This window comes from Tamandua tetradactyla, chromosome 11 (genome assembly GCF_023851605.1).
Source record: "Tamandua tetradactyla isolate mTamTet1 chromosome 11, mTamTet1.pri, whole genome shotgun sequence".
NCBI classification, from domain to species: domain Eukaryota; kingdom Metazoa; phylum Chordata; class Mammalia; order Pilosa; family Myrmecophagidae; genus Tamandua; species Tamandua tetradactyla.
Genome location: NC_135337.1, coordinates 1967591 through 1993162, shown reverse-complemented (window position 1 = coordinate 1993162; position 25572 = coordinate 1967591).

The window sequence follows — 25572 nt, the reverse complement described above, 5'->3', positions numbered from 1 at the left end:
GGCACAAGGCTGGTGTCTAAGGTCTTTGCTCCTGGTTCGTTGCTTTGTGTTTCCATTTCCAGTGGCCTCCTCTTTAATCAACGTTGGGCCCTCGCTTAGCTTCTCTGCATCAACTCTGGGTTCTGGCTCTCATAGCATCTCATGGGAAGGCACATGGCATCATCTGCTGGGCTCTTTTCCCTCCCTCTAGTTTCAAATGCTTCTCACAGATACTGTGGGTTCTTCTGGTATTTTCCTCTGTATCTCCAAATGTCTGTGTCTGTTCTCTAAGAATCTCCAAATGTCTGTGTCTGAGCACTGTGTTAGCTCTCTTTTGGGGACTACTTCAGTAAACTAATTAAAACCCACCTTGAATGGGCAGAGTCACATCTCCATTTAATCAAAGATCACATGTACAATTGGGTGTGTCACATTTCCATAGAAACGACCCAATCAATAGGCCCCATCCTACAATATGGGGTCAGGATTTAAAGAACATGGTTGCCTCCACAAGACTGGATTTAGTATTAAAAGACAGGGCTTTTCTGGGGTACACCAGAGTTTCAAACCAACACAGACATATAAAAACCAAAGGTCAAAACATCTGAAGAGAGTTTTGCCTTTACACTAATAACACTGAATGTTAATGGATTAAATACCCAGATAAAAAGACACAGATTGGTAGAATTGGAGAGAAAAAAAAAAAGCACGACTCAACTATATGTTGTTTATAAGAGATGTACCTTATTTTCAAGGACACAAGTAGGTTAAAAGCAAAAGTTTGGAAAAAGATATTTCGTGCAAAGAGCCACAAAAGAGTTGGGGTAGCTATATGAATATCAGACATAACAGACTTTAAATCAGAAGGTGTTATAAGGACAAAGATGGACACTATGTATTCACAAAAGGTCAATCCACAAAGAAGAAATAAAAATCATAACTATATTTATGTACCTGTGCTAGTTTGAAAGTGTTATGTGCTATGTCCTTTAATCCTGATTCAATATTGTGTGTCTATTTTGATTAGAAACCCTTTTTGATTAGATTACCTCCATGTAGACATGGCACAACTGATTGTGTGTATGGCCTTTTGTTTAAATAAAGATGTGACTCTGCCCATTCAAGGTGGGTCTTATTAGTTTACCGGACTCCTTTAAAAGAGGAAACATTTTGATGAAAACTTGGCTGAAAACAGTCGGAGAACAGCTGCTTCAGAGCTGACAGAGACACAGCTATCTAGAGATGTTTAGAGCGCTGACAGGAGAGTATAGGAGAGCAGTTGACCAGACATGGACAGAGCCCAGCAGACATCACCATGTGCCTTCCTATGAGATGCTAAGCAAGCCAGAACCCAGAGATGTGTACCAGAGGAGCTAAGCGAAGGCCACAGATGCTTAGAGAGGACACCACTGGCATCGAAAGCTGGAAGCAATGTGCTGGGAACAAGGACCTGCAGATGCCAGCCACGTGCCTTTCCAGATCAGCCTTCCTTGAACCAATGCATCTTTTAATCTATGCCTTAGTTTAGACATTTTTCTGACCTAAGAACTGTAAACTTGTAACAAATTCCGTTTATAAAAGCTGTTCCATTTCTGAAATACTGCATTCTATCAGCTTTAGCAAACCAAAACAGCACTGAAACATGTTGCCCCAAAATATGTAGGCAAATACTGGTAAAACTGAAGGAAAAATTAGATACCTTCTCCCAAATAGTTGGAGACATCTAAAGCAGAAGCAATGAAAGACCTCCCCAAAATTAAATACTTTTGTGCTTCACAAGACTACCACTAATATGGAAAGACAAGCTACTTAATGGGGGAAAATCTCTGACAACCACATATCTGATAAGGGGTTTAATATATAGATTATGTAAAGAAACCTACAACTCAATAACAAAAAGACAAGCAATGAAAATTAAAAATAAGCAAAAGATTTAAATAGACATTACTCCAAAGAGGATATACGAGTGACTAAAAAGCACATGAAAAGATGCTCAATGTCACTCCCTATTAGGGAAATACAAATCAAAACCACAATGAGATACCACTTCACATCCACTAGAATATTTATTATTTAAAAAAAAAGCAGAAAATTGCAAAATGATGGAGAGGATGTGATGAAATAGGAACACTGATGTATTGCTGGTGGGAATGTAAAGTGGTGCAGCCACAGCAGGAGACAGTTTGGTGGTTCCTTAGGAAACTAAATATAGAATCACCATATGACTCAGTAATCCCACCACCATATGACTCAGTAATCTCACTACTAGTTATACACCCAGAAATATTGAAAGTGGGGACTCAAACAGATATTTGTACAGCAATGTTCATAACAGCAGTTTCACAACTGCCAAAAGATAGAAGTAACTCAAGTGTTTATCAATGAATGGATAAACAAAATGTGGTATAAACGTACTATGGAATATTATTCAGCCATAAAAAAGAATGAAGTCCTGATGAACGCTACAACATGGAGGTCTTGAGGACATTGTGCTGAGTGAAATAAGCCAGGCACAAAAGGACAAATATTATATGATCTCACTGACATGAACTAATTATAATTAGCAGGCTCATAGAGTTAAAGTCTGTCATATAAGTTACCAGTTGTGCTGGTTTGAAAGGATTATGTACCCTGGAAAAGCCAAGTTTTAATCCTGATCCATATTGTGGGGGCAGCCATTTCTTTTAATCCTGATTCTGTACTGTAAGCTTGAAACATGATTAGATTATCTCCATGGAGATGTGACTCCACCCATTCCTAGTGGGTCTTGATCAGTTTACTGGAATCCTTTAAAAGAGGAAACATTTTGGAGATAATAGCCATGAGATCCTGAGAGCCCAAGCAGTCAGAGACCTTTGGAAATGAAGAAGGAAAACACCCCTGGGGGAGCTTCATGAAACAAGAAGCCTGGAGAGAAAGCCAGCAGCCATCACAACGTTTGCCATGCGCCTTCCAGTTGAGAGAGAAACCCTGAATGTCGTCGGCCTTCTTGAACCAAGGTATCTTTCACCAATGCCTAAGATTGGACATTTTTATAGCCTCGCTTTAACTGGGACATCTTCACAGCTTAGAATTGTAAACTAGCAATTTAATAAATTCCTCTTTTTAAAAGCCCTTCTGTTTCTGGCATATTGCATTCTGGCAACTAGCAAACTAGAACACCAGGGGATAAATTGGGGTAGACAATGGGGAGCTGATTCTTAATCTGTACAGAATTTCTACGGATGTTGATTGTAAAGATTTGGAAATGGGTGAGGATGATGGTGGCCCATTATTGTGAGTATAATTAAAGAGTGCTGAATTATATAGGTGAATGTGGTTAAAAGGGGAAATTTTGGGTCATATATGTTACTAGAATGAAAGTTAGAAGATAAAACGTGGGACAGTGTAACACAGTGAATCCTGTTGTGGACAATGGGTTGAGATTAATAGTACAAGTATAAGAATGTTCTTTCATGAATTATAATGAATGTATGGCACTAATACAAGGTATTGATAATCAGATGGTTTAGGGAAAAATTTGCATAATGTATAATGTGAGGACTATAGTTAATAGTGCTATTTTAATATTCTTTCATCAATCCTAACAAAGACACCACACTAATGTAGTGCCAACAAAAGGGAGGTATATGGGAACACTGTATTTTCACATGACTTTTCTGTAAGCCTGCAACTTCTCTAATTAAAAATAATACTTTACAAAACATGCTAAGTGAAAGGAAAGAGATAGAAAGCACTACATATTGTATGATTCCACTTATATAAAATGGAAATATAAATACTTCCATAGAGACAGAAAAAGTGAATATGAACTTTACTGTGGAGGGAGGTGTGGTAATTAGGTTCAGGTGTCAACTTGGCCAGGTGACGATGCCCCATTGTTCTGTTTCTGTGGACTTGAATCATCAGCACGTGTAATACATCTATGGCTGATTACATCTGCAGTCAGTGAAGGGAAGTGCTTTCCACAATGAGTGATGTTTAATTTAATTAGCTGAAGGCTTACCAGAGAGTGTTCAGAAGAGACCTCAGGAGTTCAGCACACCTCAGCTCAGAACTCAGAGCTGACACAGACCCAGATTTTTGGAGATGCAGAAAGAAATCACCCCTGTGAAAGCTGTTGGAACCCAGAAGCCAGGAGGGAAGTCCAGCAGACATGGCCACGTGCCTTCCTGTGTGACAGAGAAAGTCAAAGGAAAGCCAGCTGTCTTTCCTCTGAAGAACTGTAAATTTTTAACTAAATAAATCCCCTTTATAAAAGCCAGTCCACTTCTGGTGTATTGCATTCTGGCAGCATTGGCAAACTAAAACAATCTAAAGCATCAGTCTGCAACTTTTACTCCTTCTGCCCAATTCTTTAAAAAATAAAACTTTCTAAGTTTGGTGTCAATTGGAAATTATTTGTATATTCTGGCTGTTAAGATGGAAAGTGTGATTTTACAGAAACTCTGATATGTAGAAAGATAGTGAGAAGTTTGTAAAGCGTGATGGAGGGGCAGTAGTTGAAAGTCGGATCCCCATAAGACAGAGCCAAAAAATGAGACATGCTGAGAGTCCATCATGCTCATATTTCAAAGTCTCCCCACCTATGTGCCAAAGGCAATGTGTTAGATACTTGCTGAAAGTGATTTAGTCTTAGCCAGGAAAAGAGAGCCTAGTCATGTGTTGCTCTGTTTAGTAATGAGACTGGTAAGGATTTGGTTTTCATTTAACTTTGCTGGCACTATTATTAGATAACACCATATTAAGCCTAAACATAGCCCTAAAATTAAATGATCTTTTGTTGACTTCTTCAGAATCCCTGTGTAGGGAGGCTATACAAAGGGCAAAGCAACTAAAAATACATGCTTCCTTTTCCAGATCCTCATACTCCAAAAACAAGACCCCTTAACAGAGACACATGCAGATGGAAAATTAAGTCAACCTCCTATTCTTCTCCTTAGATTGAAGTTTGGGGACAACATTCATAAACAAGTACTTAGGGAATACTATTTTTTTACATTTTTTCCTCCTAGTCCTGTCTTTTTTAGAAAAGCTGTTAGATCTCTCTCTCTCTCTCTCTCTCTCTCTCTCTCTCTCATCTCTTTTAAGAGTTGGAGTAACAAGGAACTCTTTGAGGTGTAAGCCAACTGGCTCAAATTGACCTATCCGTGACTGGAAAGTCAGTTTGGCTCCATCATGGTACTGGTAATTTTACAGACTTTATTTTGTTTTTTTATTCAACGTGATTTCATAAGCATCAGGACATCTGTGTTGCTGGAAAAGACTTGTGCATATTTACAGCTTCCACTTTTCCAGAACCTAGTCATTGCTCCTCATGTTGACCACCCTGCTCCCTCTACGGGCATCGGTCTTCATCTCTATTGCTGTCCTACTCCAGCTCCAGAGCCACCTGCTAGCCAACTCTGTGAGTCACCCCTTGCTTCTCACAATGAGATCTTGCCATGAGCTTTGCAAAGTCTGGAATCATCAGAGCTGCCTTGGGGAGCTATCTCACTTGGGTCAGTGCTCTTCTAAAAATCAAAGTCCACAATGAAATATGATGATAAGTTAGGAAAAATATCCTGGAGTTCCAAAACACGTTCCAACACCATCATACAACGCTTACTTATGAAGACCCTTTTGGACAATTGTGGAGTGGAGCCAAGGCAGGAGCTGTTGGATAGAGCAATCAGAGAACAAATGTTGGCTGTTTTATTTAAAGCCACAAAATCATCTGAAGCAGCAGCAGTTAGCTCAATCATTGAGTAGATTCCTCAAGCCAAATTCCTCTTTCATCCTATTTTTACATTAGCTAATTCTATGTAGTTCTCACTACCGTCTTAGCTATAATACTGTACAATCACAAACATGGCAGATATTGATTCTGCAAAGTATTTTAGTATCTCTGAGAAATGAGCACCTGAGATGAGCACAAGGGTGCCTAAAGTTCACTGTATTCCCTTGGAATGAAATGACCAAAAAAAACCTATCTGCAGAAGTAATTCCTAAATGGATAATTAAAGACGTTCCAGAAAACTATATCCTGTGGTCCTATTGAGGTATACAGAGTATATTCGCAGGAAAGGATCTGTATTGTATCTAACATCGTAGTCTGATCAATTGTATTGAATCATTGTAATGGAAACTAAAGATCTACCACGGGGAGTCAGTTAACAGGAAGATTAGTAAAGGGGGCTAATGAGAAGAACTTTGTTCATGTATACCACCTTTGTCCAGAAAAAATAATGCCCTGGATGAAGGACCCAAATATCCATTCCCTTTGGTAGATTTCCCTGTTTGGGAGGCCAGCATGTAGGGTGATGGCAATTAAGATCTGCCATTAAGATCTTCCAAAGAACTGACTTTTAAAATTCCATGGTTATCAGCATTCTCTAGGTACTGGGGGTTCACTGTGGAAGACACTGTTGGAAATGCTGAAAACAAGGAAAAGCCATATGTAAAATGTTCAGGGTCAAGCAGAAGGGTGAGGCTCATAAGCCAGAGAAGGGAGTCTAAACCAGCCTCTAAAAATAATTGGAGGAAAACAAATAGAGATTAAGCCCAATTACAGAGCTAAGTACATGAAATCCTGGGGGAGTTACATCTGGGGAAAATGACTTGAGCTAGTAAGTACAGTGAGGAAGGAGGTGGACAAAAATTACCTTCGGGGCAGATGGTGTTACCTGAAGCTGCTTTAAAATCCTCTCGACAGCTGAATGTGGGGAAACTATGCAGGAACTCAATCACAAAGGGCCAAGAGTGCTTAAATTAAGGAGTTTTAATTGTATTCTAAAAGACATGAGGAGCCACAGAGGAATTTTAATCTGTGAAGCAACATTTCCAGGCAAGAAGGATGCCAATAAGCGGAAAGGAAATAAAAATAAAAGTTACATATCTTAAAAACCAAATTATTATTTTGTTATTTATTTAGTCACAAACCAAATACAAACAAATCGCCAATAGAAAAATATATAATCTCTAATTACTCTGACAGACTTTTAACTTGCTCAGATGAAATGTAACAATCAATAGACCAAACCACTTCTGACTCTTTGGACATGCAGACTGTTCCATCTTGGATCAAAGAGTTTGTTGCCAATGTTATATCAGAATTCTATTACTCACCACATGTCTATTTTTCCTGTTCTCTTTTGGTCAAAGCCTTCACTGAATGATGCAAGGCCAAATCTATTAATATTGCCTAAATGTTCCAACAGAAAATTGTAGTTTGTGTTCCGTCACGTAAGGTCAAGGAGAAGAGACAGTGAAGAGAAATAATTCATCAGGTTGTTTCTTGAAATCTACAAACTACAAGAGGCTCTATCTTTGTGATAAGATTTGGTGCCTAAATCCTATCATTTCTCTCTGCCTCTGTACTTTTGACCCATAGGCATGCACGAGGTCTGGACCACGTAGCAATTATCAGCTCCTTTGTTACTGCTTCATGAGGCAATCAATTGAAAGGACAGAGTGAAACCTGTTTTTAGCTTTTGAGAGACAGGATTCCACTTACCTATAATGTCATCCAATAAATTCCAAGACCTGAACAATCAGCTTAGCCATTCTTCTCCTAGTGAAAGGAGCTAGTGGAGGGAGCTTGTGTGTGGAGAGGAAGCAGAAGTCTTCATTCCTTTACTTGGCAAGGGAAGTACAGGACCCCTTCTCTGTAGATATGTGACGAGATGAGAAGCAACATCTCTCCTTTCCCGACAGTGATCAGCTTCAGTATGTTGCAATTTTATTTTAGCAGAGAAATAATGACCAGAAAAACTAAATGGTTGTCTAGGAATGTTGAGTTATGTCTAAGAAGGGAATTGTAAAATGTCTGATAAATCCTGGACTATTTGCAATAAAATTTTAAAAACTAAAGAGAAAGATAAGGTGAAATCCCATTTTAGATTTGCAAGTGTTGTGAAAAAAATTTTAAAGTTTCTGTTTCATTCACAGGTTTCAAAGATAATCAGAAAATATACTTTCAAGGAAATATCCATTTTAGGAAATGAGAAACTTGGGAAAAATAATTTGCAGCCATTTTTTCTTTTGAAGATAGGATGTGGATTTAAATTTTATGGAGTAAAAAGTACGTGAATTTCTGATATTCTTCCAAGTGGTGAAGACAATCAAATCAATAGGCTGAGCCCTCAATCTTGGGGTTTGCCCTATGAAACTTATTCCTGCAAAGGATAGGCCAAGCCTATTTAAAATTAGGCCAAGAGTCACCCCCAGAAAATTCCTTTTATTGCTCAGATGTGGCCTTTCTTTCTAAACCGACATGGCAAGTGAACCCACTGCCCTTCCCCGCCCTACATAGGACATAACGCCCAAGGGAGTAAATCTCCCTGGCATTGTGGAACAGAAATCCTGAGATGAGCTGGGACCCAGCATCAAGGGACTGAGAAAACCTTGACCAAAACAGGGAAGAGAGAAATGAGAAAAATAAAGTGTCAGTGGCTGACAGATTTCAAACATTTGAGAGGTTATCCTGGAAGTTATTCATATGCATTATATAGATATCCCTTCTCAGTTTATGGTGTATTGGAGTAGCTAAAGGGAAGTACCTGAAACTGAAAAGCTGTGTTCCAGTAGCCATGTTTCTTGAAGATAATAATGTAGCTTTTACAACGTGACTGTGTGATTCTGAAAACCTTGTGTCTGATGCTCCCTTTGTCTAGGGTATGGACAGATCAGTAAAAAATATGGATAAATAAATAAACAAATAATAGGGTTAAAATAAATTGGGCAGATGCAAGTACTAGTGGTCAATGAGAGGGAGGGGTAAGGGGTATGGTGTGCATGAGTTTTTTCTTTTTTCCTTTTATTTCTTTTTCTGGAGTGATGCAAATATTCTAAAAAACAATGATCGTGGTGATAAATATACCACTATGTGATGATATTGTGAGCCACTGATTGTACATTGTACCATGTACGGAATGTTTGTACCTTAAGAATGCTTGTGTTTGGATGTCGTTTTATCAATAAAAATATTTAAAAATAAGGACAAAAGAGAAATAAATAATTGGGGGACAAAGAGTGAAAAAAATGGTAGATTGCAATACTGGAGGTAATGAGAAAGAAGGGTCTAGGATGTATGAGATTTTCTTTTTTCTTTTTCTAGAGTGATGCAAATGCAAAAATGATCATGGAGATGAGTACACAATTATTTGATGATATTGTGAGCACTGTTTGTATTCTATGTGGTGCACGAAGATCTCAAAGAAATATTTTTTTAAAAAGATTGAAATGGTAAATTCTACATCATGTGTATTTTGCCACAATAAAAAATAATAAAAGAAAAAAAAAGAGAGACTCATTTGAGAAAAAGCTTCCGTACCAACAGAAGCCACACGGCCAGAGATCTTTAGAGATGGAAGGAAAATGCTCCCGGGGAAGCCTTATGAAATGAAGAGAGAAAACTAGACTAGCAGACATTGCCATTTGCTTCCCCAGCTGAGAGAGGTGTCCAAAAGCCAGAGACCCCAGCCACATGCCTTCTCAGCTGAGAGAGGTGTTTCTGGTGGTATCAGGTTTTCTTGAGAGAAGTTAACCTTTTGTTAGTGCCTTCATTGGGATATTTTATGGCCTTAGTTAATTTATTAACTTGCAACTTAATAAATTCCCTTTTTAAAAGCTTTAAAAAAAGGTAAATGAGCCTTGGGTATAATAAGATAAAGATAATTTAGGTGATTATCTAAATATTTTAGGCTCCACATCATTATGGTGTGCCTAAGGGGTAGGCACACCATACCCCTTACCCCTCCCTCTCATTGACCACTAGTACTTGCATCTGCCCAATTTATTTTAACCCTATTATTTGTTTATTTATTTATCCATATTTTTTACTGATCTGTCCATAACCTAGATAAAGGGAGCATCAGCAAAAAATAGTTTGAAAATTCGGTAATCATATTTGTAATTACTTCAGTTTTCTACTTGGCCTTAAATAAATCATCCTATTGATAAATGAGCTCTCCTTAAGCAAGAACTATTGATAAGTTACAGCTGAAACAACTATAGCTCTCCTTCTTATAACTGATTGCACACATTTATAAAGCTAACTAGAAAGGTGAACACAGAATATGGTATAAGAGCAACATTTTTTTCCACATGAGAAAAATGGTCCCATTATGGAAATATGGACTAGACGAGGATCAAACTTAACCTCATTGATGCATTTTTGTCCTATTAAAATTAAGGCTCTAATTAACACATATTTATTAATCTGTTTGAGAGGATTCGATAAGAAAACTCTGTCAGTGATGAGGATTTTAAGTTTTCTTCTATGCCTACATGGTTACAGTAAATGAAATAGCTCAAATGTTTCCATCTCATCCTGTTCAATTTACTCAATTCTGATTTGCCCATAACTTAAACATTTCTCAGTGATCCCATCTTGCTCATCACTTTAAATACTATGTATATCCTGATGATTCGCAAATGTGTCTCCAATCCAGACCTCTCTCCCAAACTCCAGACTCAGTTACACAAGCGCCTACCCAATATCTCTTCTTGAATGGTTACTAGACATCTCAAACTCAAAACACGCTCTCCTGAAACTGTTCTACCTTCAGCCTCACCCAGTCAGTTCATAGGACACTACCCTTCCAGTAGCTGAGGCCAAAAACCAAGGAGTCATCATTGTCCATTCTTTGTCCTTTACATCCCACTTTCAATCAATCAGGAAATCCTATTGTTTCCACCTTCAAAATAAATTCAGGATCTGGTTACCACTTCCCATCACCACAATTGCTATCTCTTGGGTCAAAATTACCAACATTTCTTGCCTAAATTATTACAATAACCTTATTCTTGGTATTATTACTTCATAACACAGTTTTTCTCAAATCGAGTATTATGTCCTGTCTTAGTTGCCAGGGTTCCTATGACAAATGCCACATCCTGAATGGCTTGGACAGCAGAAATGGATTGGATTGCCGTTTTGGAGACTAGAAGTCCAAATCCAAACTCAAGGTATTGTAAGGCTTGTATCTCTGCCTCTGTCACATGGAGACCTGTCTCATTCTCTGGCTTCTTTCAACTTCTGTGTCTAATTTCCTTTGCTTGTGAGGACTTCAGCCATAAGGGATTAAGGCCCACCCTCGTTCAGCTTGGCCACACCTCAACTAATGACATCTTCAAAGGTCCTAGTCACAGACGGGCTCACACCCACAGGACAGGGTTAGGCCTTGAACATACCTTTTTTTTTGGGGGGGGGGGCAAGATTCAATCTGCAATGCTCTCATTTCATGTAGAATAAAAGCTGATGTTCTAAAAATACCTAAAAGATTTTATTCTGTCTGGCCCCTTGTTATTATTCTTGGCTACTCTTGAACTATCCTCCCTTCCATTTACTCCGTTCCAACTCTACTGGTCCCTTGCTTTTTCTCTAATACATCCAGTCGCATTTCTGCTGAGAACATTTGACCTTGCTGTTCCCTCTGCCAAGAATGCCCCCTCCCCAGATATGCAGCTTAGCCAACTCCCTCACTTACCTTCAATCTTTGTTCCAATGCCACAATGTCATTTTACCTTCCCTTACATTTCCCTGTCCTCCTCTCTCTTTTTTTTTTTTGATAGGCTTTATCACCTTATGACATGACCTATAATTTATTTATTTTTTTATTATCTTATAAAATGCCATAAAATTTATTACTTTATAACCTGCTATATAATAGTTTTTACATTGTATATGCTGCATTATTATTCATTATATTTGTTGCTTATTTTCTGTCCTCCTCTCTCCACTAGAAATTAAGTTCCACAAGAGCAAGGGTCATTGTTGGGTTCACGTATGTGTCTCAATCACCAAGAACAGTCCCTGACCTATGAATTGTAAGGAGTCACCTTGATTATAGATTTGTTAGTGTTCAATTTGGAAGAAAATTATTTCACTGCTCTTCCACTGACTAAAATAATTTAAATATTGTTGCTTTCTTATTAGCTATCTGGAAAATGTGTCAATTTTCCTCAGTAGTATGTGCATTTTCACTAACTCATGATCAAAGTAAAAGAGAGGAAAGCTGGTTACCCTAATTCTTGGAGCCTCTGTGAGATATCCTGTGCATGTATCTATCATCGCAATTAATAGACTGAACTAAAATTTTTGTTCATTTATTACTCTTCCAGGTGTGACAGCTCCCCAAGGGCAGAAACTAATTTCTTCACCTTTTTATCTCTTTTGCCTGGCACATTATATAATAAATAGTGATTTTCAATAAAAGCTTGTTAAATAATGGATCGATAAAGTAATGGTAAATGGAAGAGAGGTAATAGAGAAAAAAGCTAAAGTACATTTGAGGCTAAAGTACATTTGAGTCTCTTTCTACTATTCTACTAATACTATAAACATGGCCAAATTATTTAATCCTCTGAGTCTCAATTTCTTCATCTATGACATGAAGATAATTCCTATCTCTTAGGACTGTTCTAAACATTAAATAAAGCAACATGTGCAAAGTACTTAATAGGATACCTAGAATACAGACATCAGAAAGTGGAATGCATATCAATTGTACTTTTAAATAGATTATAAATATGTGTGTGTGTATATATGTGTGTGTGTGTGTGTATTATACATAACACGAGGCAGCACTTTGAATTGTCAATATTTGCTGTAGACATGGCCACTCTAGGTTAAGGTCTCACTTTTCTTTCTTCCATTCCATGTGTGTAGATATGTCTGCTGACTTTACTTTTGCTTTCTCAATGATGGACAAAGGGAGATAAAAACATAATTTATATATATATATATATATATTTGTGGTTTGTTATTGTCTTTATTTTGTTTTTTTAATTTTTTATTTTTTGAGAACATAATATTTTGATCCTACTATAATATAAGCTTCACAAAGACAAAGATTTTTGTATCCTTTTGCTATTGGCTAAATCCCCAATCTCTAGAACAATTCTCAGTAGATGTATGCCTAAAGTTGAATGAATTTAGATTCAGCCTTAAGTTAAGGTAGCAACTTTACTTAAGACTGAGAAGAAAACTATGCATCTAGCCCAGTTTTATCAGATCTTCTGTATAAGGAATCTTAGGCATCAACCCAGTTACTACTGAATGCTTATCATGCTTTACATTTGTTCTAATTCCTGATGACATAGTTCCTTTGCAAACCCTCTGGAATAAGGGGTGATCAGCAGAAAGAGTTAGGGCATTGCCTAACCTTCAATCCTATACCTTCAGATGCAGCCTCTCTTTGTTCTAACGGAAGTTATAAACCTAGCTGACAGACGTAAAAGAAGACCTGAATAAATGAAAAGAGATACAATGTTCCTGGATGCTAAGTCTCAGTATTTTAAAGATGTCCATTTGCCCCCACATATAGCTGAGAACTCAATTGTATTCTAATTAAAATCCCAATAGGAATTTATTTGAGGAGAAATGAAAGTGAGACTTGATAAATTTGATAAATGAAAGTTTATTTGGATAAGTAAATATGCAGAAATAAGTAAAAAAAAAAAAACAATTTCAAAGTTCTATACATGGTGGCCTATAATTCTATACATGGTATACAATCAAGATGTAGTCTACACAAAACACTGCATTTCAAGGTAGGGAATCTAAACTGAAATCATATTACTTTATACAAATGTGTTTAAGTTGTAGTAGTCCAAAGGCATACGCATACATAACCACTTTAGAACATTTTCAACACATTCTATAAGGGTTTTTCCCTTCACTATCCGTTTTGCTTTTAGACTAGACAGAATTAAACTAAATTTTTAGTTTCTAAAAACACTTTTCTGTTTTGGATTCAAAACCTGCTAATTAGCATAAGAATTTTAAAATCATGGCCCCACAAAAGACATGTCCAAGTCTTAATCTGGGTTCCTGTGAGCACAAATCTATTTGTAAATATGAACTTTTGAAGATATTATTATTGGGTAAGGGATGGCCAAGCTGAATTGGGGTGGCCCTAAGTCCATATGACTAGAAGCTTTATAAGTAGAGAAAATTAGATACTGTTTCAGCTTGCCAATGCTGCTGGAATGCAATATACCAGAAATGCATCTGCTTTTATAAAGGAGATTTATTAAGTTACAACTTTATAGTTCTAAATATAAAAATGTTCAAACTAAGGCATCTGAAGAATGATAACTTGACTCCAAAGAAAGGCGCAATGGTGTCCCGGATTTCTCTATCAGCTGCGAAGGCACATGGCTGGCATCTGAAGTCCTTGCTCCTGGTTCATTGCTTTGTGCTTCTGATTCCAGTAGCTTCCTCTCCAAACAACTGTGGGCCCTCACTTAGCCTTTCTGTATCAACTTTCTCCAGGTTCTGGCTTGCTTAACATCTCATGGGAAGGAAAATGGCAACTTTTGCTGGGTTCTGGTTTCTAATGGCTCTCCGAGCATTTGTGTCAGCTCTCCAAGCATGTCCAAATGTCTATGTCTGAGCTTTCTCCAAAATGTCTTCTCTTTTAAAGGGCTCTAGTAAACTAATCAAGACCCACTTTGAATGGGCAGAGTCACATCTCCATCTAATCAAACAATCAGACCCACAATTGGGTGTGCCCCATCTCCATGGGAATAATCTAATCAAGAGGTTCCACCCTACAATATTGAGTCAGGATGGAAAGAATATGGTTGTTTGGGGGTACATATAACAGCTTAAAACTAGCACATATGCCATCAGAAGAAACCAGAAGACAGAAGAAACCAGCCAGGAGAGAGAGATTGCCATGTAATGAAGATTGCCATCCCCAGAACACTACAAACTCTGGAAGAAAGCATGGCCTTGTTGACATCTTGATTTTCAACTTCTGGCTTTTGAATTGTGAGCCAATAAATTCTTATTGTTTAAGCCAACTCGTGTGGTATTTGTCAAAGGAGCTCTGGCAAAAAAAAAAGAAAAAAAAGGCAATACAGAAGAGAGAACTTGTAATTGCAGATATTAAAAAAATGTACGTTAAAACTGTAAAAATTGAAATTTGGATGATACTACGATGAAATAAAAAATAGACAAATGAGATAGAATAAAAAATTTAGAAAAATGCATATGGATATTTATCATGTGGTACATGGTAGTTCATACCATTGGAGAAAGTTTTTTACAACTGTTGTGGAGAAAATGCATACTTTGTCACATATAAAAAAATATATTCAGGTTGAATAAAGCAACAAAATTATGAAGGTGTCAGAAAGAAAAATAAAAGAGCACTATATAAATTTTAGAGTGAGAAAGGACTTCTTAAGCAAGTCATACTACCAAAAGTCATAAAAGGAGAGATGTACAGATAGGATTAAAATATTAAATTTACAGTGATAAAAAATCATTTTACACAAATCTAAAGGCAAATGACAGACTATACAAGAACATTTACACCTGAAATAAACAGAAAATCAATAGCTGATAAATAAGGAGTGCTCACAAAGCAAGAAAACCACAAATAACCAGATTTGTTCATTTGGCAAAGGATATTTTTAGGCAAGTCACAGTCAAAATTAAAATGATTAATAAATTTATGCAAATAAGATCAAGCTCATTAGTAATCATGGAAATGTTTCTTAAAGCACATTGAAATACTGTTTGCAACCTATTCAAATGATTTTTTTTTCTAGATTTTAAGTTTAGAGGTCATCTGGAAAAAACACTTGAATGGGTTTCTTAGGACCAATTTTTTTTAAGGCTCTCTCCTAAAATCATGATGGAAGTTCATGGGAAAATATATACATTTTAATTTTACACAAAGTCTTTTAAGAAAATACTTTATGTAAAGCACAATCAAGATGTAGTCTACACAAAACACTGCATTTTAAGGTAGGAAATCTAAACTGAAATCATATTACTTTATACAAATGCATTTAAGTTGTAGTAGTCCAAAGGCATACGCATACATAACCACTTTAGAACATTTTCAACACATTCTATAGGGGTTTTTTCCTTCACTACCCGTTTTGCTTTTAGACTAGACAGAATTAAACTAAATTTTTAGTTTCTAAAAGCACTTTTCTGTTTTGGATTCAAAACCTGCTAATTAGCATAAGAATTTTTAAATCTGGTCCTTCTCAAGTAGAAAAAAAAAAAACCTAAATTATACTTTTATAGTAAATTGACTGTGCATCTTTAACGTGAACCCTGAGTCCTCAACCCCTGAAATCACACATTTCAGGCATCATGCAGGATGGGGTGTGCTACAACAGTCAGCGCTGCTCTTGACGGCGTTAAGAAAATCAGTAAATTCATTATTTACTGAGCTCCTCCTATAGACAAGGCAGAATTAGGTACTGCCCCTGAGTTAGACACAGAGCCTGCTCTCGAGATGCTCTTTGGTTTTCTTACTGAAGAAAACTTTCTACAGGGAGCTTAAATGCACTCAGTAGTTTTACCAAGGCTCATCTTTAGAGCTCTCAAGGGAAAACAGATCCCTTACTTTAAAAGGAAACAAAACACAACAAAACAAAACCCTGAAAAACAATGATAATCCCACAACTTGCATCCCACAATGTCAGAGATAAACTTAAAAAGCGGCATAGTAATATTCTAAAATTTTAGCTTTCCCCTCCCCACCCTCATAAGGCTAACTTTACTGCTAAAATGGTTTCAGGTTCATCAGTGTATGATGAGGAGGAAGAGAGGAAGAAGGTGAGAAGAGGACTGTTGGTTTTTAAATCCATGTTAAAGGGAACTCTATTTCTCTTCCAACCATTAACTTCTTGGCAACCTAATCAAAGATCCCGCCCTAAATGAATGCAGATGAAGTAAAATTAGTTGACTGAGAACTTTGAAGACAACGAAATAGAGTGTTCCTGAGCGGCTGTGAGGAGAAGCATGTGGCTGTGAAAGTTTCTGATATGCAAATGTTAGTACAATTACCAGCAGTTAAGAATAAATTTGGGGGATTGTAGAACATCTGTATGGCTCCAGTTTGCCTGAGACTTAAGCCTTGAAACAAGGATTGAGTAGATAAATTAGGGACCAGCATGGTTCTGGAAAACTGAATTTGGCAATACTATACCCAATCTGTGACCCTAAATCCCAGAACTACATACTGGTATCTGAGGACTACCAAATTGGCTCACAAATATATAATTTTTAAGAAACAAACTAAAAGAACCATCTATACTCTCCAAGGTATTGAGCTAATTTTCTAATGTCCTGATTTGCAAAGCTCTAGAGAAAAAAAAGTGTTTCAGAAACTTCTGACACTGGAGCACTTTTAGCCTTCAAATTCAAGAAGTAAAGAGAGTGGAGGTGGGGGAGTAAGTGAAATGTTCATGTTTTAATCACAAGAAAAATGGACTCGAGATTGCAGACATGCACTTAACCACCAAATCAGCAATTGAGCTCCATGTATCAAAGGCTTGTTAGAGAAAAACATTGAATCATTTTCCAGAAGTGTGAAGCTAAGCTCAGACTCCAGAATTTTTCCAGGAAGACTACCCTAAAACTAAGAGTAGGAAAAGATGATAGAAATAAAGCAATAAAATGAACCAGGAAATCAAAAATATGACCTTGGGAAAAGATGGTATACAAATTATAAAGTTAAAAAAAAAAAGCATTAAGAAAACAGAAAGAGAGAAAGAAGATGGAGTTAAGAAGAAATCATGAAACCGAACAAAGAAATACGATTTTGACGTAAATGCATAAGCAATTTTGAACTTGATTGCAGAGATGCAAAAACAGAAGACTGCCAGTTCCTACCCTGGTGTGAATATCATTTGTTGAATCTGCAGTGCATTAAGTACTAAATTGGGGTACATCTTACTAAAAAAAAATAAGAACAAGAGCAAAATTAGGAAACAGCCTCTACTCTAGCTCTTGGTCCACACATCTATGCAAATGAGACATATAGTAAATAAATATAGTGATTCTGGATGCCTGAGACCAAAACTTATTTCGTAATTCTGACATAATTATCATATAAATGAGTTATAATTAACATAATTGGTATGTCAGATCATATCTAATATGGTCATGAATAAATGAATTGCTATATGTGAAAATATTTTAATCTGAAATACTCCAAACAAATATTAAAAGGCATTACTGAGAGATTTAATATCATTAAGTGTAAATAAATGTAGCAGAAACAAAATACAGTGGTTTCAGAGCTTTGCTGAAGATATCACATGTTGTGTCAGGTTGGATTGTTGTTTCCAACTCTTCACTCCCTCTTTTATTAGCTTTAGGCATCCAGGCACTTTGCCATGCAACTGTGCAATAGTTACACTACCTCCACCCACTGCAGGAAACAACACTTCCGCACGTCATTAATGTCGGGCTTAGCCACATAACTTGATTAGGCCAATGGAAGTTTTTAGCAAAACTGACAATGGACCAACTCAAAGCTGAGGCCTTACAAGTCATCAAATGTCTCTACTAGTTCTCTTATAATTCTGCCATCATTCTCGAGAAGAACAAGCCTCTGGTAGCTGTTGGTCCAGAGTGACACATTTATCAACGAAACTTGTAACCTGGAGCCAAGCCCAGCTGAACCCAGGAGAACCACAGCCCACTTACACAACCATGAGCAACAATTAGAGGTTTATCGCTATGAGCCACTTACTTTGGGGTTTCTCTGTTACACAGTATTATTACACAAATAGCTGAATAATACAAAAGTTGTGGCTGTGTTTCTCTACTCGTATGTGTACGATCTGATGTTATTTATTCTCCTTTTTTCTCTTCCTCTCTTTCCCTCTTTTCTACATAAGGCTGAAATTTGTCCATCCTTTCATAAGAATGAAGGAGTGAAAAATATGATGTCATACCACTCCTGTCAAATGTTGTTTCCACTACTATTTCTCTGTTAGAGTTTGGGGAGGTCACTTGACCTTTAGCAACCTAAGTTACATCATATAAAACATAGAAGTAATGCCTATTTTTAGTGGGCTGTTCTTGGGATTAAATTTGAAAATATATTTGACAATGTGTGGTATACAATTGTTCCTCAGAAAATGCTAGTTTTCCCACTTCCTAGAGCCAAGGAGCAAGGCCAGTTTTAAGTAACCATTGAGCCCAACTGATGTCTCTGAGCATGGTAGAATTTTAACTCTTGCTAGCCAGCCCTTAAATTTTATATTTAGTAAAAAGAAAATGTTAATGGTTGCCTTTTGGACACTTAGTCCTTGGAATTGACCTTATGAAACTTATACCCTCAATATCCCTACCATTAACCTGCTACAGCCCGAATTTCCTATGAGTTATTTTTGTAGAGCCACAGAAAGCACTAATAGGAGCGATTGTATAGTGATTAACATTTGTCTGTGTATTTATTTACTTATTCCAACTTTCACTGGCTGGATATTCTTCATTTCTCCATGAACTTTCTCTTTTATAATATAACATCAATACAAAGCAAAGAAAGAAAAAAGCAATAGTTTTCAAAGCACTCTTCAACAAGTAGTTACAGGACACATCCCAGAGTTTGTCATGGGCTACCATACCATCCTCTCAGAATTTTCCTTCAATTGCTCCAGAACATTGGAAGCTATAAAGAATATATATATAATCATCACTTTTTTCTTTTTTGTGGAAAATAACATATATACTAAAAAAAACATAAATTTCAAAGCACAGCACAACAATTAGTTTTAGAACAGATTTCAGATTTGGATGGGTTACAATTCCACAATTTAGGTTTTCACTCCTAGCTACTCTAAGTTACTGGAGACTAAAGGAAATAACAGCACAGTGACTCAGCAATCATACTCGTTTGTTAAACCCTACCTTCTCTGTATAACTCCGTCATCACCTTTGATCTTTCTCTCACTCTTTAGGGATATTTGGGCTATGCCCATTCTAACTTTTCATGTTCGAAGGAAGGTGTCAATAATATGGGGTAGGGAGATGGAACTAGATGATGTTCTGGAGAGGCTGGGCCCTCTAGGTTTCAGGACTTATCTGGTCCAGGGACCCATCTAGAGGTTGTCGGTTTCTGGAAAGTTACTCTAGTGCATGGAACCTTTGTAAAATCTTATATATTGCCCTATGTGTTCTCTAGGATTGCCTGGAATGGTTTTGGTTGGGATTTGGCAAGTTATGATAGGTAGCAATGTCTAACTGAAGCTTATGTTGCATTGACTTCCAGAGCAGCCTCCCCACTCTATTTGAACTCTCTCAGCCACTGATATTTTATCAATTACACTTCTTTACCCCTTTTGGTCAGGATGGAATTGTTAACCCCATGGTACCAGGTCTGGATTCATCCCTGGGAGTTATCTCCCACATCACCAGGGAGATGTTCACCCCTGGAAGTCATGTCCCACATAGTGGGGAGGGCATTGATTTCACTTGCAGAGTTGGGCTTAGAGAGAGTGAGGCCACATCTGGACAACAAAAGAGGTCCTCCAGAAGTAACTCTAGGGCATTCCTATAGGTAGTATAAGCTTCTCTGCTACCAATATAAGCTTCGCAAGAGTAAACCTCAAGATCAAGGGCATGGCCTATTGATTTGGGTGCCTCTAATGTTTGATGGTAAAGTTTAATAGTTTCATATTGTTTCTCCCATCCCTCAAGGGACTTTGCCAATACTTTTTGGTTATCTGCTTAATATATTCTAGGGCATATACAGGCATTACAGTAAGGTATAGAGGATTAAAGGCCCTCATTCTTATTCTGGGCTCCCTGTGTTTCAGTTGTTTAACGAGCTATACAGACAGGTTGAGTTAGATTATTTGCTACAGAAAATTTAAGTTCTGGACAAAATAAACCTTTTTTCCTTTGATCTCAAAGAGTGGGAGCAGTTATAAAATATAGACAATGTCTTCCTTACCCCTGTGTTCTGAATTACTTTAATTCCAACCTGATTGGCTGCATTCTTATCTCTGAATACCAGGATATAGATATACAAAACAGCCTCTCAAAATCCAGAAACAATAATTACCCCTTTGGAATAAATGTGTCTACTTTAAGAACTTACAATCTAGGCCCTTTTTTCTTATACGCATTTTCTAAAAAAGACCATACATTAATTGTTCTTTTGTTTCTGGCTTATTTTGCCTGACCAAATGTCAGACAGGTTCATTCACATCATTGCATGACTCAATACTTCATTCCTTTTTGTAGCAGCACAATATTCAATCATATGTATACACCATCGTTCGCCTCTCTACTTCTCAATCAGTGCATCCTTCAGCCATGTGCATGGATTAAGCATCATGTACAATGCCCAAAGTCCACAGTCCATCAGTACCCTCAATTTTAGATAATTTCATTGTTCCCAAGAGAAAGACAACCAATAAACACACCCACACCAAATAGGAAATCTAAACTTCCCCTTAACTCTTGTCACTCCCCCCATTATTTACTCCTGCTGTTGCTGTGGTAGTGCTGATATTTTCCTTTTAAACATAGCCCATTAGCATGCAATGCCAGTTTTCCCCTTGTATTCTGGACCTAAGCACTCTTTGTACATGAATCATACCTTTGAAATAGTTCTTAAAAGAACTAATTTATTTTTCTAGTGTTAATCACTGGGACACATGTCTATACAATCCCTTTCAGTCTTGTTCAAGTTCAATGTCTCCATGACCTTTTACACACCTGAGAGTTGACTCCCTTCAATGCCATGTTTTAAAAGTGGAACTCATTTTTAAGAACTTCTAGTATTTTAAAACATTTGTGTTTGTGTGCGCATGTATGTGAAATTTTATAAAAGTTCTAAAAGACGAAGAGTGACATAACTATATAATACCCACAACCCAGAATTGACTATTGCTAGCATTTTGTCATAATTGCTTCAAGTCTTCATTTTAATAAATAACTACAAAGCACCTCAAATAAAGAATGTACCCTTTGCTTCCCTCCCATCAGGATTCATCCCTTGTGAATTTAGGGAATATTATTCTAATTTATTTTTATCGTTATACATATATATCTATGAATAATACAGGATTTTTTATTATATTTCTAGCAATTAATATGAATGTTATCATACTGTTTATACAATTTGAGATTTTTCACTTAACATTATACTTTTGACACGTAGATAGTTCTACATCAGGGGTCCGTAAACTACACCCCAAAGGCCATATATAGCCCAACGTTTGTTTTTATAAATAAAGCTTTATTGGAACATAGCTGTGCCCGTTTGTTACATATTGTCTATATCTGCTCCCACATTACACATGACAGGGTAATTGCAGCTGAGGCCGTATGGCCTGCAAAGCCTGTGATATTTATTATCTTGCCCTGTACAGAAGAGACTTGCCAACTTTTTTCCTGGTGTATCCTGTCATATGAATTCTGGAATTTATATATCCCTACTAAATGCTTTTTTTAATTTTCTGCTATTAATTATAATGCTTAATGCTGTAACAAAATGCTTATGAATGACTATATAAATCTATATGTTTCTCGGAGGTATGAAAATGCTGGATCATTAAGTTTGTTTTTACAACACTCTACACAGTTATTGTAGCAATTTATTCTGTTTTTGCCTCCCCTATATAAGAAATTAAAGACCTGTATTCTTTTACTTATGTGGGGTTTTGTGGGGTTGTTTTGTATTTTGTCTTTAAATTCATCAAAAGATAGTTTTGTGTGTTAGGGAGGCAGCCTCCTAGTTTTTCTTCTCCAATGCATTTATTGAATAGCCCATCCATTCCCCCCTGGTTTGCAGCACCACCATTTTCGTAGACTAAGTCTCCAGATGTACATTTCTTTCTTAGGACTCCCTGTTCTGTTGCATTTGTGTCCTTTGTCATTCCCACTTTAACCCATTTTGACTACTATTGCTTTGAAATAAGTATCAACATGTTGTATGGTAGATCTCCTTTTGGTTTTACTCTTTTACACTTTCTTGGCCATTCTAAACCCTTAACGTTTCCATAGCCACTTATTTATTCAACAAGTACTGATGAGCTCCGATGGTTTGTCAAGCAGCATCTGGATACTGAAGAAACAACAGTGAGAAAAACACTTAAGCAGTTTCACTCTTGGCCTTGATGGGGTTTATGGGGAAGCAGGACAGTAAATTAATAGTGTCTCAGAGAGTGATGAATGAAGAAAAATGAAGCTGGGCAGATCTGAGAAGAGAGATGCTGTGCTATATGTAGGGATCAGCAAGGACAGATCCAGAATTTGTGAGGCCTGACACACAGTGTTATATAATATTTGAAGCACTCCTTAAGAAAAAGAATAAAAAAATATGAAAGGGAAGACAGTTTTAGAATGAGAAAAGAAAGGAAGCATAATGAATTATAAATATTTAAAAGTGGAAAAATACCACAAACATTCCAAAATTTAGGAAAATATTATATTTTTTAGTAATCAACTGCTTGGTAACTGTCTGTGCTTTTGCCAATACTTTTCAGTTGACTACCCTTTGACTCCCTTTCCACATGTTACAATTTTGTAATATCATTTTCTTTAGAGAGATTAAAAATATAACTTAGTTTTTTTCTCCAGTTAAGTTAGCTGCATGATTTTATTACTGATAGTTTAGAAGAGAAGGCAAAAAGAATAATTTTTTAAGTTGGTTAAATTTACTACGAATTCTGACCCTCAAACGAATTTTCCTTAAAATCTTTAGAGACAATTAAAGGTGCTCTTATGGTGCAGTAGGGGTGGGGCAAAATGTTAATTACCTAGATAGTAGTTTTAATACTCCAGCTTTTGCCAGAAACCAAGAAATTGCTAAAAAAATATATATATTCTTAAATCCCAGTTATTTTTTTTCCTTACTACATCTTAACTTCATCACCTGGGTGAAGTCAGGATGTGCCGGGAACTTTCCTGTGGGTCACTGGATTCCCATACAGATGATGCAATAGAAAAACAGCACACAGGCAAAGGAAATGGACTTTGTTATTGCAAAGAGAATTTTGGTTGGCCGTACAATATGCAGGAAATTAGACCCTACCCCACAGGATCTCACAGCTGTCCTTCTGCCATCTAATTTTTCTTTGTCAGAATGTTAGAGCCATTATGGGACATCTTGTAGAAGACTTGTTTTACATGATTCAAGCATGAAGGGCTGCATTTGCTGTGCTGGTGTGATTTAAAATGGCAAATGCAGAGCACACGACTGAACTGAAGAGCACAGATGCAGCAAAGTCACAGAGTAGGTAAATCGATTTTTATCACTCCCTATGGTCACCTGCCCCCATCCTTTTACCTCCCTTTCATGGCATTTATCTATGCATGGTCGTTATCTAAAGAGCAATGGAGAGATTGTAGAGTGTTTTGAGTCTTTGGTAGAGAGATCAATTATTTACATTTCAATTAGAACACTTCAGTGAAAAAAGGTCAAAAGGAGGCAGAAATGGATGTGGGTTGACCCCCTTGGAGCAGTTAGTCTTCTAGGTGAGAGGTAATTCTTCTTCTCTAAGGATATCTGCATTTTTTAACCACTGATAATCCCTTCACTCAATGGATGGGGCAGAATTCCAGATATCCTTAACAGTTACATAAGGAAGACATTTTAAGTAGTCTCAGGTCCTCTCAAATTACTCTGCTTATCTTTAAGTACTAATATACTTTTTTTTTACACCAAACCCTTTCCTTTTTATTCATTCAAAAATATACTTTTGAAAAGAAAAATAATATTATAAAGTTTAATATTTCTTGCTCAATTACGCATTCATTGGCACTTGGGTGATAGGACCCATGTCTCATATTGATTGCTAAAAGAAATTCTAAACTAATGGAGTCATTGGAAGATTCAGTTCTAGCAATCTCAAATAGGCAGACTCTAGAAGATTGCCCTCAATTCAAACTCCTCAAAACAGTGCTGTGATTATCTCTCCCCTGCTTAAAAATCCAAAGTACTGGCCTTCACAAGAAGGACCCATTAAAGTTCCCCAACTACAGCCACCACGAACCTCAAACAAGCCCCTTTAGACTTGGAGTCTTCTCCTCCATTAAATGCAAGATACTATATTTGAGGGGATAGTGAGATTCAAAAAAAGATCTAGTCCCTGCCTTTATAAATTTAAATCAATGGATAAATTGAGTTGCAAATAAATACAGTTTTATGTATACTATAGTAAAAAACTAAATTCCAGCTCAGAGAACTGGAAAAAAACTAAGCAAAAGTATGACATCTGAGCTGCATTTTGGAGAATAAGCAAGATTTTGATGGACAGAGAAGGGAGTTCCAGAGTAAGCAAGTGCATAGGCAAAACCACCAGAGAGCAATGCTCTTAGAGAGTAGCTTAGCTCAATGTTACCGAATTTCAGTCTATACTGAGGGATTTAGTAGGAAATCAGACCAAAAAAAATGGACATTGAATTAACTGACACAAAGCGTACTATTCTTAGGTTACCAAGCTGAACAACTGCAATTATAAATTAATATTCCAAATTAATACTGGTCTGAGTTAATAAAACCTGAACACTGAAAAATTTATAAACAGTTCAACAGGTTTTTAGCTTGGTGAAATTAAAGAACTTCAGGGTCATGATCCAGGCCAAATTAAGCAAGTTTGTGTTTAAAATCTTAGGTTTTAATCTGGATCACTAGTGTGAGTTTAGTATTCTAAATAGACACCCCCAAAGAAGTATACATTCCTGGTGAAAAGGCATCAATGCTGTAACTATCTATTTACTTGTCTGTCCACTTTATTGGGAGTCCATTGAAGACAGGGGTCATGTTTTAGTCATCATGTATCCACGCACCTAGCACATAGTTAGGATGCCTTGTTTGCGGAGGGAATGAATGA